Here is an 18,514-nt window from a genome sequence, read left to right on the forward strand (position 1 = left end):
CTATTTGATTTCTTAGAACTGCAGCAACTGGAAATTTTTTTAGCAGAACAGGATTTCCTTGTTTTCGAGAAAGCCACAGGCATCGCACACATATGGCTGACCCAGGCTGTAATCTGCTGGGTTGGCTGCGATTATGCAGATCGCTTTAGGAGGGTTTTGTCTTCATGGATTTTTCTGTTCTCTCTTTTCTTCATTTACTGAAGGAGTGGTTGCATCAAAGACAGTGCACTCTGTGGGTTGGTTTGCCTGTTTCAATTCTGTTTCTATCTTTTCCGATCACAATGCTACGAAACTAGAAATCAACTACAGGTAAAAAGCTGGGAAAGCCACAAATAGGTGGAGACTAAACAAAAGGCTTTGCTTCAGTTTTGTTTCTGTTTTGTTTTGTGTTGTTTTTCATGAAGAAAGAATAAATTAAACTTAGAGCTTTCTTCTGTTCACTGAAAGAGGAAATACTTCTCTCCATCCTTTGGAGAGTTCCCTGTCTTTATCCTTTAAGCAATAAGCCACCAGAAGTGAAAAGTCTAGAAATGTAAGAAAATCCCCTCACGGGGGCTCAGGGGTCTGGTGGGTGGATGGCTGGACCAGAGCACGTTGGCCATTGTGACTTACTTTGCATCTTCGGAGGAAGTGGGTTCATTTATCTCTAATTTACTATCTTTTTCTTAGTATAATGCGCACTCCATGCAAACCACATTTCAATACCGTGTACAATCAGAAATGAGTCTGTAATAAAGATCCCACTTGAAACAGACATTGTATCATTTGGGCCTCTTGGTTGACTGTAGCATTTCTATGTTAATTCCAGCTCCTTCCCCTTGACTATCAAAGTATGCTGTGATTAATGACCTTCCAAAACTACACCTGAACTTGGCGACAGATACCAAACATGTCGTCTAGGCTATCTTAAAAAAAAAGCCAAATTAGCTTAAAAAAAATTTGACTTTTCCAAAGCACGTTTCACTAGCCTTTACATTCCAAGAGGAGTTCAGATGAAACAGTGCCTTGCAGACAGACCTTTTTAATTTTCTTTGACCAATTTTTCAGACTTCTTAAAATCAGTATATTTTCATTCATTTTTCTATGGCCAGTGTATTTCATTCATCTTTCTATGACCGTGATGCCTAGAATGTGGCCTAGTTGGGTCCAACCTCAAACATCTCCCCTCTAAGGCACGCCTGGGCATTGAAGTGCAGACCCCATCACCTGACACAGCCAGGCCCATTTTCTCCAGAGAGACTTCCTCACTGACTTTATTTCCAGTGACAAATATTTGTATGATGGTGTAGGGCGGTGATTTTGTGTGTCCTGACTTGCTGTTGGTATTATGTTCCACAAGATCACAACAGTCATTCACTGAAATGAGACCTACAGTGAAACCCAGGTCCCCTGCAGAGGAACCAGCAGTCTTACATAACCGGCACAGATTTACTGTCACCCAGGCTGTGGAGAGCACTGTGGAGGCTTGTGAGCGTGGCAAAGTGGGGCAACATACCCTCGTCCCCAAGGTTGCTCACAGAAAGGATGGGGACACACCTGCACACATAAGGAAAGGGGCAATTAGGTGGTGGAAGAAAGATCAGGTTCATTAAGCAGTCTGGGGACACCTGACGGACGACACGTTCTAAGTCCTGCCCCTCTAGCGTGGTGGGCACCAGAGAACACAGGACTATCTGTGTTTAAACATTGCTAACAAAAATTGCTATGATTTAAATACTGGTATTTGTCACCACTTTTGTTATGACCCAAGGAAAAAAGTGCTAAAACCAAGAACAGTCATATTTTTCTGACATAAACTCAAAAATTTCAAAGTGATAGCCGCAATCAAATGTTGAATATTAATTGACCAAATCTTTTAAAAACCGTCTTTGGTTTACCATTATATTCTCCTTCCACAGCCGGGCAGAACTAATGAAGATGTGGAATCCTGAAAGATGATGATAAAACCATTCTTAGGATTAAAAGTCATATTAAATAAGTCCAGAGACAAGAAACTCCAGGCATAAATATGTCACATTCAGTTGATCATGAGAAAAGTGCGAAAAATATTATCTTTTCCCCCTAACAAAATAATGGCAAGACATAAAATTTACTTGAACCTTTAACCCTAGCCAAGATCTGACAGAAAATGTACAGTTAAGGGCAGGCTGATGTTTTTTTCCAGCTTATAAAACTGCCAACAGGCGTCACAAAGTTTAGTAGCTAATGTTGGGCTTGTACTTTTGATACCAAATGTCTGGATCCCAAAGGTGAGCCAAGGATATGGAGAATGGAGGGAACAATGTGGCCTGGAAATGGGCAGTAAGCGATGCACTGTCTATGGAGAATTAAAAACAATAAAAAAAATGAAAAGTCATTCTACTTTCTATTTCTCCATGAGTGAACAATTGCACAAAATATCAGTGATCAAGTTCTCCACCATGGAGAGACGAACTGCCAACCAATTTATCACCTACCGGCCAAGCCACTGACTAGACTTGTCTCTTGCTGTAAAGTCTGTCATTGGAGGGAGGGAAGTCCAAAAGTTTTCTGAAACAATCACACACATTTCACTTGCTGACAATCGCCAGTAGCTTAAATAAACATATAAAATCTCCCTGAAAGTGAAAAAATCTAAACAAATACTGGATCACAGTAATTCAATGTGTTGATTGTCACTATCCACTGTAGTTTATGCTTGGGTAATACATTGTCTGAAGGAAGGAAATAGAAATTTAAGCAAGCATCTCTGAATTTAAGGGAAATGCTACTATTCTGTAATTGTATGTATTCAGTATTTCAAATGAATGTGGTTTTTTCTGAGGAAGATTAGCCCTGAGCTAACATCTGCCGCCAATCCTCCTCTTTTTCCTGAGGAAGACTGGCCCTGAGCTAACATCCATACCCATCTTCCTCTACTTTATATGTGGGACACCTAACACAGCATGGTTTGATAAGCAGTGTGTAGGTCCGCACCTGGGATCAGAACCCACAAACCCCGGGCGAGTGAAGTGGAGCACATGAATTTAACCGCTACACCACTGGGCGGGGCCCTCCCTCCAGTGAATGTATTTTTAGCTACATTGTTCTAAATATTGCCATGACTTTCTTCTTTGTTTTATTAGTAAAAATATCTTCTGATGGACTTCAACCTCCAAGATTAAAAGACAGGATACAGGGGCTGGCCCAGTGGCTGAGTGGTTAAGTTCGCACGCTCCGCTTCAGTGGCCCAGGGTTTTGCTGGTTCAGATCCTGGACGCGGACATGGCACCGCTCATCAGGCCACGGTGAGGCGGCGTCCCACATGCCACAATTAGAGGGACCCACAACTAAAATATACATCTGTGTACTGGGGAGCTTTGGGGAGAAAAAGGAAAAATAAAAAATCTTTAAAAAAAAAAAAAAAAGACAAGATACATTCCATGACAACATTGTTGAAATCTATTAACTTAAGGCAAATCGTGAACATTTTTGAAGGGCTAGATTTTGCAGTTGACTTATTTGTTGTATTACATGCAAACGCACCCCCTTGCAGTTTCAAAGTGAACAACGAAAAAAAGATGCAACATTCCAGGCATGCCATCGCGGGCCAAATGAGAAGGCATTTGAAAGAAACACGTCAGAGGGAAAGGATGCTCCCACTCAGCCTCTGCAGAGAGCACAGGATGGAATGTACACATGTATACAGTCGGTACTAAATACGTATGCAGGCATAGAGTCAGAACTTTACCCACAAATAGTTACAGCCCAGGATACGCCACATGTAAAACATACATAAAAACTGAGATATGGACTAGTGTGTGGAGAACAGCCTCAAGTTTTTATTGTTTTTGCTTTTTAGAAGCAGGATTGAGGAGAGAAAAACAGAGATGAACCAAGTAGGCAAAATGGTTCTAACACTTAATCTTAGTCCACTGAAGATTCCTCCTCCTATGTCACAGCACTGTCTCCTTTTCGAGTTAGAAATATGTTATATTAAAATTCAACGGAAGGAAGTAGGTCATAGAGCAAGTGTTAGCTGAGCCTCCAGGCCACGCTGACTTCGTGTCTGTGCACGTCCGCACACACTGAATTTACTCTGAACTCGACTTCATACAGCCATTCTTTCAGTAAAAGTATTTAAGGAACATCGGCCATGTGTCAGGCAGTGTGATGGGCACGGGAGAGAGGGAAAAACAGACAGGACCAAGTAGAATAGATAATCCCAGACCTCAGACCCTGAACCAGCGCATCTGCAGACACTAAAAGGCCCACGGGTGATTCTGATGCCCACAGTTTAGAGCTGCAGTTCCCATAAAACGGGAAATTCAAATTACCCAAGACTGTTTAAAACACCAATTTCCCAGCCAGGGGGATGCACTGCCCTGGTTATTCTCAAACCATGTGGTGAAGCACCAGCTCAGATTTTGTTTGATTGCTTACTTGTTTTAAAAATTTCTGGCCTGGTAATTTTATAAATTACAATGCAAATGAATTACCAGAAAAATGAAATTACAAAAAAAGCAAACAAAACGCAAGCCAAGCCTTTTCTTATTAGATTCACTGACATACAATCACTCAGTCAAATTACTATAAAACTTTCTGAAAGCTACACCTCCATCTCTGTGCTTAGTGTGTCACAGACCAATAACAAAGGCTTTGCAGATGACCACTGGTCCACGCATCGCACGCTAAGCAGCCCTACCCTAGGCTCTGTACTGGCACTTGAGCAGAGATGAAGAAATGAAGGCAGAGTTAGACTTCATTGCAATGGGTTCAAAACTTGTTGGCTCTATACCAAAAGAGGATTGATCTGTGGATCGATATAAGTCTAAAAACAAGGTGGAAGGAAGCTTAATTTCAATTGCTGGCAATAAAGTGGAAGAGCGCCTGGCACATAGTAAGCACTTAACAGATATATACTGAATGAATGAATAAATAAAAGAGCTGATGTGGCAGCCTGTGCAGAGAAGAACGAGGAGATGAACAAAGCCCCTCAGAGAAGAATGTTGGGAGAGATCAGGATGCTGAGCCATGCATGGGGGTGGAGACACAGTCCCAGCAGATCATAAAATGAAGATGCAAAAGTGTGAATATGCAGGGATTAATCAAATGAAACGTAACAGAGGAAAATGCAGATTTGCTGCCTCTGGAAGAAAGCGATCTGCACACCCACACACCATGAAAAGACGACAGAAGAGGCGTTATTGACGGGGAGCAGAACAGCGGGAAGAAGCTGCCCAATCTTAAATGGAATCAGGGCAAGCACAGCATCCAGAACAAGAAAAGCAGTGGCCCGAAGCACTCAGTTCAAGTCGGACCATTTGATAAGAGCTTTTATACATGAGAGCATATGTAGGCAAAAGCAGCACAAGATTTGAAAATGCAGTGACGGGGGGTACAGAGAAGGAGCTAATGACACTCCATCTGATGGAGGTCAGTCTGGGCTGGGGTGGAGTGGGTGGGGTGAAGGAGCTCTCCTCCGATATTTCATGATCTGTCTTGTGGAAAAGACAGTAGGTCTATTTTCTTGATGACAGAGGAGAAGGGAAGATTGGATATAATTAGACTGTAGTGAGATTTTTATGTCGATGGAAAGAAGTACTTTTTAATAATAAAATTGATTTATAACTGAAGTGAACCCTCATGTTTGGAGGTGGTAAGCTTTTCCTCATCACATGGGTATTTAGGATAGGCTGGGAGAGCATCTATCAGAAGGTTGGAGGGAGAGTCCTAAATTGGGCGGAAAGTGAAATAGCTGTTGACTGGGAAATTTTCCATGACAGAGGCCAATCTTTCATTAAATAAATATTTACTGAGTCACTGCTGTGAGCCAACACTGTTCTGGGCACGGGGGACACAACAGAGCAAAGCAAATAATTCCTCTCCTTGGAGAGTTCCTTTCTACTGGGCACGCAATGAACACGCACGTAAAGAGGAGTTGCTCTTTGAGTGTCAAACCAGCACTCTTGTCCACACCAGCAAGACCATTCTTAAAGGCAGGATTTGTAGAAGGAAGAATTTCTAAATGACAAAGCATGCCTTGTGTGTTACGGAGCAGGTCTGGAAGCTTAGATCTTGTTGTTCCCAGGGATGGGGAGAGGAAGGGCGAAAGCTTCTAGTCACAGAGCGTGTGGGAGTTCACAGGACAGTGCAAATCCATTTGATGCCAAAATCCTGGAATGACCTTCTCCTTTGGTGGCAGGTGAAAGTGACTTTGGATGTGTCCAGGGAGTAGGGGGAATCTAAGGACATTGACAGACATTCCCAAGGAGGCCCAAGAGGGTAACTCAAAGTGTAGCTGACCTCAGAGGTCCCCTGTAGTCGAACCAGCCAGATGTGACCTAAAGCCACATTCCTGGTCCACACATTCACTACCAAGAGTCCAGAAAGGGAAAATAGCATATTTGTTTGAGACAAGGGCTGAGAGGTGACAAATGTGAAAAATGAAACATTTACCGAAGGCATCAAATCACCTGAAAGAATTCAAAATTATAAATACAAAATCGGGTATGAGAGAGAATATTTAGGAGAAAGAATCACAGGAAATTTAAATTTTTAAAAAATTGGCCAACCTTAAAAACTCCAGAAAAACAGTATGATATTTTTATCAATGAACTACCTGACATACCTCCAGTTCTGCTTTTCATCTTTTCCTAAATGCGCTTTGATCACTTCTTCATGTGGCAATGAATTATAACTATCTTCTCTAAAGAAAATAGATAATTTCGTCTTTTCCTCCAGTGTAGTTGGTCCAAATTTTGTTACTGTTATTGATAGGTGGGAAAAGTCCTTTCTTTTTCATTGCTTGCTGTTGGCAATGCCATGGAAATTATTAGTATGGTGATCAAATTTGGAAAAGGCCGAGTTTCATCCATACAGGATCTGTATCGTTTTGAAGAATTTTCCACAGACTAGCTTCTGGCTCTGTTGATGTGAAATCAGTTTCTACTTCTCTTCTGACAAATATCTGGTGATGAGCACCACAGGACAAGATGACCGCTGGCCCTAAACTTTGTGCTCAATATCCAGTGAGCAGAAAGGGTATTCTGGAAGCATTCTGACACAGGCTTCCCAGAAGTGACTGGTCCCCCATAATATATCCCACTGAAGGTGTCTCCAACTCGCCTTCCACTCCCCCAGATCCTCATGGTGCATGTGGTCACTTCAATACCAATAAATGAAAGGGAAATATGAGGGAGCAGAAAACAGAGTGAAGCAAGGTTGTGGTAAAAATACACTAGTTTTGCAAGTTTTATATGGGAGCCTGTGCAAAAGTGTGACCTTCTCTCCAATCCCTCTAGTTATTTGCTTTTCTTTTCATTATTTGGCTAAGGATAAAATAACTGGAAATATTAATCATGACAATCTTTGTTCCTTAATGTAAATGTAGTGTTTCCCCATTAAGATTTGACTATTAGTTTTAGAAGAGTATTTAATCACATATAGTTGTTAAATTTTATAAAAACATGCTTGGTCATGAAATTCTGTTAATGCAGAACAATGAACGCCTTCTTATGGCCCTTCTTGGTGTGTTTACGGAAATCAGGTTAGGAGATGCTCTTCTAGAAGGGCCGAGCTCTGAATATGCAGTCTCTTTGACAGTTCCCCACACAATTCTCGTGTTCCCCATAGACTCCAGGCCCTCATCATCTTGTTCCTACCCTTCAGGAACAGGAACTGGTGCCAAGCTCTTTTCCATCAGAGCCTAAATGTAGGATGAAGCACCTAGAATCTAACATAAGTTGTCTCATGTGTCTTCAGAACAACGAAATCCTTGCCAGGAGCACACACACCTCCCATTACGTAAGGGTTTGGGTCAGAGATGCCCTGACTCACTCGTCTTCATCTTGAACCTGTTGCTCCATGTTGATTCCATTCTTACAGACCTAGACATCAGCAGGTTAGCTTTCCAGAATCTGAAGATTGTGGTGAAGAGCAGAGAGACCGCTAAAGTTAACAAAATCAGTAAATAATGGGCCAGAAAGATGAATGCTCTTTTAATTTTATTTGATCTCTCAAAACGGTAGGAAAAAATTCAGGGAAAGAAAAAACAAAGTGTGTACTTTTGTCTTTGAATAGTTCAGCTTAAGACTGTAGTATCTAAAACGAATACCCAATCACTCCCACCCCAACTAAAGCAACAAGAAAAACAGCTGGTCCTACTAATACGTCAAGACCAAAGTGTTTTCAAGTAGTTAAATGACATTTCTAATACACGCGCAGCAGGGTTCTTGAGGTTGTTGAGAAAAAAATCTGTGGCTTGAAAGCTACTCAGTCCCTGGCTGCCGTTCGTTACCTCGTGAACTGAAATGGGCCTGCTGGTCCAGATGGGAGGGGAAGCTAGTCTGAAAATTCTCTGGGCTGTGGAAAGACAGCAGAAACACAGGCCAGGTGCCAACAATGGCCAGAGCAAGTGCACAGTCAGCACCAAATACCTGTGCCCTTACAAAAGCCTCTGATGCGGGCTGGGAAGCTCACTCGATTTCTATGTGTTTTATGAAATTGCCTCCTCAGTAGGCTGCCAAATGCAGAATGTTTAGAGTCTTGTTATTTATGTGAAAACCTCACTCCATCCTTTTCTTAAGATCACTGCTTTAAGCTGTTGATGAAAGAATGTCTTCTAAGACAAGTGAAATTCAGAGGCTTAAGATGGTGGTCCCACAGGCCAGAAGGCGCAGGCTGCCATCGGCATCATCCGCATACTGTCCTCCACAGTCCTGAGAGCTCAGGAGGGCCCTGGCTGACTTGACCCAACTACGCCAGAAAAAACTCATCCTGGGTTTTCACATCATAAGACTGATTCTCTGCAGAGCTGGGGGGACTTGATCAGCATCAACTATCTGTTTATCTTAGACCTTCTGGTCTGTCTCCTGGAAGTCCTGAAATTGTTTAAACAACACACTTCAGTTTCCCACCCTCCCCCCATGGAGCAATTTGAATGGTGATTATGAACTACAAGGTCTTAGACGCATACATACCTGTGTTTCAGGTATTAATATGAATAATAGGGACTTCACAGGATTTAACCCTTTGCACACCCTTTATCATGATCTCATGACTGTGTTTTCTTTGGTTACTCCTTCATTTCTGTCTTCTCAATATTGGTCAGATTTCAGTTCAAAACAGGTACGTGTCAGAAGTCTTTCTGTATTTCAAAACACCTTGACAAAAATACTTAACTTGCGACATTTTTGCACAAACGTTAACTGTTTCCGAACATGAAAAGTCAAATCTCATTTCTACAATTGTTTCCAAATGCAAGGTGCATGTTGTGACATTGGGGAAATCTGTGCCAATTTAACCCAATAGAGTCTGTCACGCTGCCCGTGAGCATATGGGATATGCAGCTGAAAATGCTTTCTAGGTTCACTCAGAAGCTCAGTTTCTTCTAAATTTCTTCTTACGTTTCAGTGATGACAAGGCTGGATGAGGTCATTTCTTGTTCCTAAGTGAGAGGACTCTGTTTTCTGTGCTGCAGTGAGTGGAGGATGACTGGCTGGGAGCATGCCTGCTGGCCACTGTTTGTGATGTCATGATGACAGTGGTGATGAATAATAAGGATGCTAATCCCCACTTGTGCAATACCTGCCCTAATGGGTCATGTATTGTGCTGGCCAGATGGCTCCTCAGAATAGAGACACTCGTTCTCCATCCTCCAGGAGTGAGGCCTGTGGACGACTAACAGCTGAGTCCCATCCCAGGAATTGCTCTGACCCTCGAGGAGTCGGCTCACCCTGGGGACAGTTGAATCTGATGACTGTTCCAAAGGCCCAGGCACTTTGCCTCAATTCACACGACTCTGTGGGGTCCCAACTCCAGAGTTCCGAAGGGATTACTAGCAGAGGCCTCTGTTGCATCAGAGTTCAGCATCTCCCTCAGCCCACTCACCCCTCCTCACTCCTTCACATACGTTATTCTTAAGAGCTCACCCCCCAGAATTTCCCGGTCATAGACAGATGTTGTAGTCCCAAGATAGATACTTCTAAATCCATTGGAGGGATGAGAAAAATGGACTCAAAGATCATAGGAAACTCATGTCAGAGAGGGGGTTCAAAACCGAGACTCCTTGGATCCACCGTCTACACTGTTGACCACATCGCAGCAAGTGTGCCCCTCGGTCCCCAGGAGCTCCTTCTAAATCTTTCTGAAACTTCTCAATCATGAAAATCAGTTATGATTCCTGGAGAACTTTTGTATTAAAAAATTTAACAGACGACTTAAAGAGATAAATAATACTCATCAACAGCCATGGATTGGTGGATCCTGGTGGAAGATTATCTCTAATTTTCATCCGATTTAATTGCTCTCCTATAAAATGGATGCAAGAGTAATCAGATTTCCCTGTGAGATCTGAGCACCCAGAAAGTGCAAGTTTTGAGGCTCTAGCATGCAGGGGGTTACCCACGTCAGCACACATTGCTGAAGAGAAACAGTGTTGCCATGGGAGGCGTGGGTCTTGGATCAACGGGAGCGGGCGAATACCTGGGTGCATGGCCTCCTTGCCAAACCCCTTAAACTCCATGTGTCTCGATTTTCTAATGGAGACAGTAGTAATGTCTACTCCTTGGTGCTGTTGTAGGCATATTGTAGGCAACGTTGACATATGTGGCAGAGATTCTTCAAATTGTCCTCAAATGTATAACTCACTCAGAAAGCCCTCAGAAGGCAGAAGTCCCTCAGAGGGTGGACCCAGTCAGCTTCCACTTAAGCACCAGAGAGACCACCAATCAGGATGCCCTTCTCCCAGGCAAAATAGAGGAAAATTGGCACAGATGTTAGCTCAGGGACAATCTTCCTTAAGGAAAAAGAGGAAGATTGGCAACAGATGTTAGCTCGGGGCCAATCTTCCTCATCAAAAAAAAAGAAGAAAGAAGAGAAGCCAACTCCAGATGTGTGAGGTCCAGCAAGTGGATGACCTTCTCCAGCAGTAGCAAATTAATAGCTACTGTGTGATAATTTAAATAATCTTCTGTTCTGAACAATCCCCAATAATATTTCACAAGTACATGGATGTCCAAGTGTGGAGGGGGTGTGAAAAAGCTGGGAAGAAATCGCACAGGCAGTGTGTTTATTATTTGCTCCTGTTTCATGCTGTTTATCTGAAGCGGGAGATATTTTTAGATTCTTTTTTTTTGAAGTGGAAGAAAAAGACTGAGAAATTTCCTCCTAGAAGCAATTTTAGGTAACCACAACTATTTTTATCTGAACGTTCAGGAGCTAATGTTTGAATTAAGGGCAAAACAAAATGAAAACAATATAAAAAAAAGAAATGTCAGTTGTATGTTTTGATTTCTTTTCAATTCTCTCTCCAGAGGCAAGATTTGCTTAGTCATGGAAGCCAAAAATGTCCTCTTAAAAGAAGTTTAAATCTGCAGCAGAACATTATTAAGGAAACCTTATATCCAGTGTCATACGGAAATAAAAGCTACAATGATAAAATTAGAGTTAATTTAAAAAAAATGGAAACCAGATGCAACCTAGCCAAGTGCCATCTGTAAAATCTTTGTAGCATGAAAGGATGCACTAGAATGTTTCAACCTGAGGGTGGGAACATTCTGCAGAATTCCAGATGGCCTCAGGTTCATACAGCGGTGTCTGGGAGGAGAGGATTCCCACGGGATTCTGGAAGTTCTGCGACAAGGGACAGGGGTCAGAACAGGAGCCTTCGTGCCCCAGGGAGGAGCCCACCACCTCGGGCTTCTGCCCAGATCCCACCACAGTGAGCAATGCAAGTCACCTCTCTGCGGAGAAGAGACCTAATAACAAACACAGCCCTGTGTTTCCTGCGGTGGGTCACACAAGTTCACCCAATCACGCAAGCAGGGTCAGCGTCTGTCTGCAGTTGGAAGGCTGCACGAGACCTCCTGTCAGAAACAGAGTCCACACGCAAGGAAACACCGCATCTGAAGCTTGCTTCCCCCCCCCCCCCACCTCCTCTTTTCCTTCCTGGGCGCCTCCATCCTCCAGTCTGCTTTTGCATGTTGTCATGTGCTTTTTTGAAGGTGAGGAGAAGCAAGGGGAGAGAAAAGTGTGGGATGCAGAGCTGACAGGTAGTGCTCTTTGCTTTGTGGTTGCCACCTCAGGTGCTGCAGTGTTCTCCAAAAACAGCACAGCGTCGCGGGAAGTCACAGACCTGGCTGCCTTCGGGGGACCCTGTAGTAGAGACGCAGAATCTGCGATAATAGGCCTGAATGTCAAAACTAGCCTTTTCTTTTCTTCACGCAAAGGATGAGTGAGGCGCTTACTATTTGGTGCAAAAACTGAGAAAATCAAAATTTCTAAAATCTCCTTCCAAGTTTCCTTATGACCCAAGTTACCCAATTGTATATTCCCAAAAGCTTCCTTTTTCTAACATTGGAATGGATGAAATTCCTAATGAAAGAGGTCCCTGTAAATCTAAAAATCTAATGTCTCTGCTAAAAAAGATTAGTGCTGCAAAGATAATGATGATGGTCTGGCCAGGTTTTTTTAAGTTTATAATTTTGGGCTGTAATTATTATATATGATTTCCTTCTTAATTAAGACAAAGATGGGCAGCACTGCCCAGCAGATTTGCACTGTGGTAAGGTTTTAGTTCGGGCGTTCCTGGCTTAGCAAAGAGTACCACAGACAAACTTATTTTCAATTTATTTATGTTTTATTATTCATCTTATGTGTTTTTTTTCTTGGGGGTAGAATATCAGCTTCCTGAAAATAGTACCAAAAGTTAAAAAGGAGTGTGATTTCACAATTAGGCTATATTTAAGAAATACGAATACCGTCTTGCTGTTTGGGTTTCTTCCCTGTAGCTTAATTATATCCTACAAATAGTTTGCATAAGTAGCCTATTAACTAAATACACAGAGTTCAACCCCACATGAAAATAGGCCTCCATGCATGTTTTCTTAAACTGTCTCCCTGGAAAGTATGTGTTATAATAAAATGTTGTGGCTCTTGAATTTGAAGAGAACAGCCTCATGTCAATAAAGCAGCATATTTACTTTTTAGAAAGACGAACGTGTATTTTTATCAGGGAGCCTCTGCCGTCACCCAATGGGTGGCAAGATGAGGTTTTATTCCTCGATTTCCATCCCACTGCATTCAGTTCTCGCTGAGACGGCGCACGTACCACTTGAGTCTCCGCTGCCTCCTGCTCAAGGTTTGGTCAGTGCAGAACCGGGGGCTGAAGGCTGGCACGAAATAGCATTTCATTCGGAATGGAATGCCCTTCCAAGGGAAGGTGTATTTTCAGAGGTGTCACCGCAGGGTAAACCCGGTGCATTATGAGGTGAAAGTTCACTTCTTAAAGGGACAGCCCCGACGCATCAGACTCAGATTGTGTCGGAGAGAAAAGGTCAAAGAAATCAATTTGCCCTCCAGGGACTCTGGCTCAGCCTGACACTTTCCAGTTCTCGTGTGTTTGGTTACTTGTTTATTTAATAAAAATTGCATCTATGTAGGGTGTACAACATGATGATTCGATATACATAGACATAGCCGATGATTACCACAGCCAAGCTAATTTGCAAATCACCTCCTTACACAGTCAGCATTTTTTGTGCGTGTGATGAGAACACCTGAGATCAAGTCTCTTGACAAATTTGCAGGAGTCCATATGATGTGAGGAACTATAGTCATCAGGATGTTAGAATAGATCTCTAGATTTATTCATCCTACACAACTGTAATTTTGTACCATTTGACCAGCATCTCCATGCCCCCATATGATCCAGCAGTCCCACTTCTGGGTGTATACCCAAAGGAAATCAAATCAGAATCTCAAAGTGATAGCTGTGCTGCCATGTTCATGGCAGCATTATTCACAATAGCCAAGATGTGGAAGCAACCCAAGTGTCCATCAATGGATGAATGGATAAAGATGTGGTGTATATATAAAATGGAATACTATTCAGCCATGAAAAGAAGAAAACCCTGCCATTTGCCATGAGATGCATGAACCTGGAGGAATTACACCAAGGAAAATAAGCCCGACACAGAAAGAAAGAACTCCAGGAGCTCCCCTATATGTGGAACCTAAAACAGCTGGTTACCCAGAAGCAGACAGTAGAACAATAACTATGTGGGTTTGGGTTTTCTCACTCATTCTTAAAGGAAAAGTCTGTGTTTAGTGGTTTATAAGTCACTGTGCACACAGCATTGCCTGTTAGCAGTAGCTAAATTCAGACAATTTTGACATTGGGCATCTATTCCTTTTTTTGCTGTGGTATAACACATTCATGAACTAGAATACACTATGCAGATAAATAAAACCTCTGTGTCCTGACTGCTATTTGGCCCAGAAATAAAGTAGAGCTATGGGAATGTTAGATGGGATTCCTTTGAAAGGGCCTTGGAAAGGAAAGGTACAACTTATACTTTATAAGCTTTGAATAAACTCACCCCTTCAAGATAATTTAAAGTTAACAAAAACCTCCTTTCCCACCCCATCTCAACCAGACACAGAGAGTACACTGGGGAAAGGTCTGGGCCGAAGAGCAGGTGACAGCCCTTGTAGCAGCACGGTGTGCTGTATTGTCCTTCTGTGGCCAGAGCAGTCCACTTAGCATAATACCCTCTAGCTCCATCATGTTGTCACAAATGGCAGGACTTTTAAGGCTGAATAATATCCCACAGTACAATGTATACGTATCTCAAAACATCAAGTTGTACACCTCAAATGTACACAATTTCTATTTGTCAATTATACCTCAATCATGCCTGGAAAAAAAGAAAAGAAAAATTAAAAGACCAAGTTGCCAAGTCTTTGGTCTTCCAGCGCTCTGACGACCAGAGCCCCCTCAGAGGACAAGGAAACATTATTCATTTGGATTCCCAGTCTTGGGTACAGGTCAAGGTTGCAATGTACCATTTCACTATACAGGAAAAGGCTCAGAAACCTGCTGAGCTGGTGAGATGTTCGTTGAATCTCGATGAAAGTGCTGAATGACTACTGTTAAAATTTAAGCAGAGCAGAGGGAAATGCGTGAAGATTCTTGATGTCCCAACAGACACTCATGCCACCCGTTCAGATGACATTTTTAAAGTAGCTGAGAAGTAAATGGTCCAATTAGTGAGAAGTGTTGCATGAGATAGAAACAGAAATAGAGTATAAGTGTGCCCCATCACTCTGCCCCATCTCCCTGTCTCGAGGAAGGCACAGTGGAGCCCAGCCCAGCCCTAGGAGCACACTGAACCCCTTCCTTTCAGCCACAGCCCCCACCTCCCAGCACCCAGCATTAGGAAAAGGGAGGAGCCACCCACTGCTCAGCACCCACTGCCCTCACCTTTATCTCTTGAACATTCATCCCCAAGGTGCTAGGAGCACAAAGACTCCACCTGGAACGTCCTCACTAACAGAAGCTCAGAGGGCAGAGCCGGCTGCAGAACGCACCTCACGTCTGTCTCAACACCTCCATGCAGAGCGGGGGACATCAGATTTTTACTAAATGAGGCTGAACTAACCTCTCCACCAAAAGGCTCCCAATCAGGGGGACAGTTTACCGAGGCAACAGGACACTGTTACAAGGACCACTCACCACCAGCTACGGGAGGACAGTCACATATTTTATCTCTGATTTCTGAACATCGAAGCCAGGGAATAAACCAGAGAGTTCCAAAGGCTTGTCGTACTTCTAAGTTTTATGAAATGTTGCAAGAAATGGTTTACACAGAAATGAAATTTGATTTAACAGATATTCATCCACACTTTTGATTACTGTAGCGGGAGGAGAAGTTTATGACTCTCTCTCCTTGCCTGAGGCAGGAAACTCAAAGGGAAAATGATCTAAGGGAGACTGGATGGTTTTCTCCATCAGAAACCTCTGTCCAACTCCTGAAATGCAGACCAGAGAGCCCTAGAGGTTCCTCCTTTGCAAGCTGTTAATAACAGTTCCAAACTCATGGGCCGTTGTGTAGATTAGACAAGGCACAGAGTTTGACAGGTTCAATGGACGTTAGATGCTGCTGTTTATTACTGTTGATTTCAAGGAGGCAAAAAGAGACCCACTCATGGACTTTCGAAGTTAAGACCACCTGCAATTTTTGTCATGGTTTTTGGTATTAAATATGCTGAAAAGAAGGATCGGCTACAAATTATTCAATAGGTAACTAAAATCCCATAAAAACACTTGCCTCCTACAAACCAAGTGTTCATATTTCTAGGGTTTTTCAATTTTTTATTTGTCCAAACCACTGCTTTGGTACAGTACTTGAGTATTCTTTCAAACTATATTAAAGGAAAAATATGTATCCATAGTCCTTACTTAAATATTAATATGTGATTTTAAAGAAAGAGCAATGGCATTTTGTTGTAAAACAAGTCTAAGGAAAAATATTAGTAATAAGTTTTGGGCAGCAAATGGAGAAAAGAGAAATTTATTTAAAAATGGCATTTAAATTAAATTGAAGTGGATTTATGAGAAAAAAATCCTTGAATATATAGTTAAAACATGTAGATAGTCAAGGAAATGCAGAAAACGCCACTGTAATATTAAAGTTTATTTGAGCAATTTTAGACTTCAGTGCAACACTGCTGACTAATTACTCACCATTGTCTCTATTTTTGTGAAGGAACCCACTGGTGCAATTGAATTTCCTAAAAAGTAACTTGCCACCTCTGTGTACCACTGAGTATAAAATGAAGAGATCGCCCATGACAGATCCAGAAGCAGCAAAGCTTTTTGCACTTCTTTTGTTTGGGAGGAAAACTATGCATATGGATGAGTGTGTGTGTATTTACTGTCCCAGTTATTTACACAGGACACACAGATACATAAAAATATCACACAACTCTGGGAAGAGAAGCATATTTCTATTAAATTTTTAATAATATAGAATTGCATTGTTTGGGGTAAATTCTATCACAGAAAACTAGATATTTTTCTTTCTTTCTTTCTTTCTTTTTTTAAGATTGGTCCTGAGCAAACATCTGTTGCCAATCTTCCTTTTTTTATTTTCTCCCCAAAGCCCCAGTACATAGTTGTGTATCCTAGTTGTAAGTTCTTCTATGTGGGATGCTGCCACAGCATGGCTTCATGAGAGGTATAGGTCTATGCCCGGAATCTGAACCAGCAAACCCTGGTCCCCGAAGCAGAGCATGCAAACTTAACCATTATGCCACCAGGCCAGCCCCTAGACATTTTTCTGATAACAAAAATAAATTACATGCCCCTTGGTGTTTACCCAAAAAGAGTTGAAAACTTATGTCCACACCGAAACCTGCACACGATGTTTATGGAAGCTCTATACATAATTGCAAAAACTTGGAAGCAATCAAGATGCCCTTCAGTAGGTAAATGGATAAGCTGCGGTCCATCCAGACAATGGAATATTATTTAGCGCTGAAAAGAAATGATCTCTCAATGAAAAGACATGGAGCAAACTTAAATGCATATCACTAAGTGAAAGAAGCCAATCTGAAAAGGCCACACACTGTGTGACTCCAACTCTATGACATTCTAGAAACGGCAAAACTATGCAGACAGCAAAAAGATCAGTGGTTGCAAATGGGGTGTAGGAAGAGATGAATAGGAAACAGAAGATTTTTAAGGCAGTAAAAATACTCTGTAGGATACTATAATGATAGATATATGTCATTATATGTATATTCAAACTCATTTGTCCAAACCTATAGGATGAGCAACGAGAGTGAACCCTAATGTCAACTGTGAACTCTGGGTAATGATGACTTGTCAATGTAGGTTCATCCTTGGTAAAGTGTTCCATTCTGGTGAGTGACATTGATAATATGGGAGGGTACATATGTCTGGAGTCAGAAGGTATATGGGTATCTGTACTTTCCTCTGAATTTTACTGTAAACCTAAATCTGCTCTAAAAAAAAGCCATTAAAAATCAAAATAAAAGCATACAAAAAAATAAATTATAAATATCACTATAGGAGTTATACTGAGTTTCTAAGAACATATAGTGCTGCAGAATGTATCTCATAAAGGGACATTTTTAGACCTGTGTTATAGATCTGCTAATAATTTCTAAGGCAAGATGAACCTACCTGGTTTGGACATCGAAATTCAAGAATATAGTACAAATTGTCTGGAATATCCTTAACTTGGAAAAAAAATCTGACACTAAATCTCTGAAAATACATTTCACATATTGTGGGGTTATTTTTCAGTCTATACCAATTCAGGTACCAATAACTGATGCTTTCTAAAGGCAAAGTGTAAATTAAGTGGCTCTACTTGGCAGTTAGAAGAAGGAATTCACAAAGAGAGAAGGGTGTTCTCGACTTGTCCTTGAGCAGTTGTCTGAGGCATCTTTGTCTCCACTTCTGCATTCATAAAGTCGGAAATAAAACATGGTTCTAAAATTGCTTAAAGTCCCCCAATAGAAAGGTGAAGATTTGCGCTGGCATCTTTATGGAGCAGTATGTCAGTGCGATAAAGACTATAGAGAAAAAGGGCATTGTCTGAGAATAAATGGTTTCAAATACAACAGCAAATTACATGTAAATTTAAAATTAAGTTTAATCTCCTTATGGCAGATCTTCCTAAAAGTCATTTCCTTGGGTATTCGAACCTGGAGGACACACTCATTTTGAGAGTATATAAATTGT

Source organism: Equus quagga, chromosome 12, assembly GCF_021613505.1.
Source record: "Equus quagga isolate Etosha38 chromosome 12, UCLA_HA_Equagga_1.0, whole genome shotgun sequence".
Taxonomy (NCBI): domain Eukaryota; kingdom Metazoa; phylum Chordata; class Mammalia; order Perissodactyla; family Equidae; genus Equus; species Equus quagga.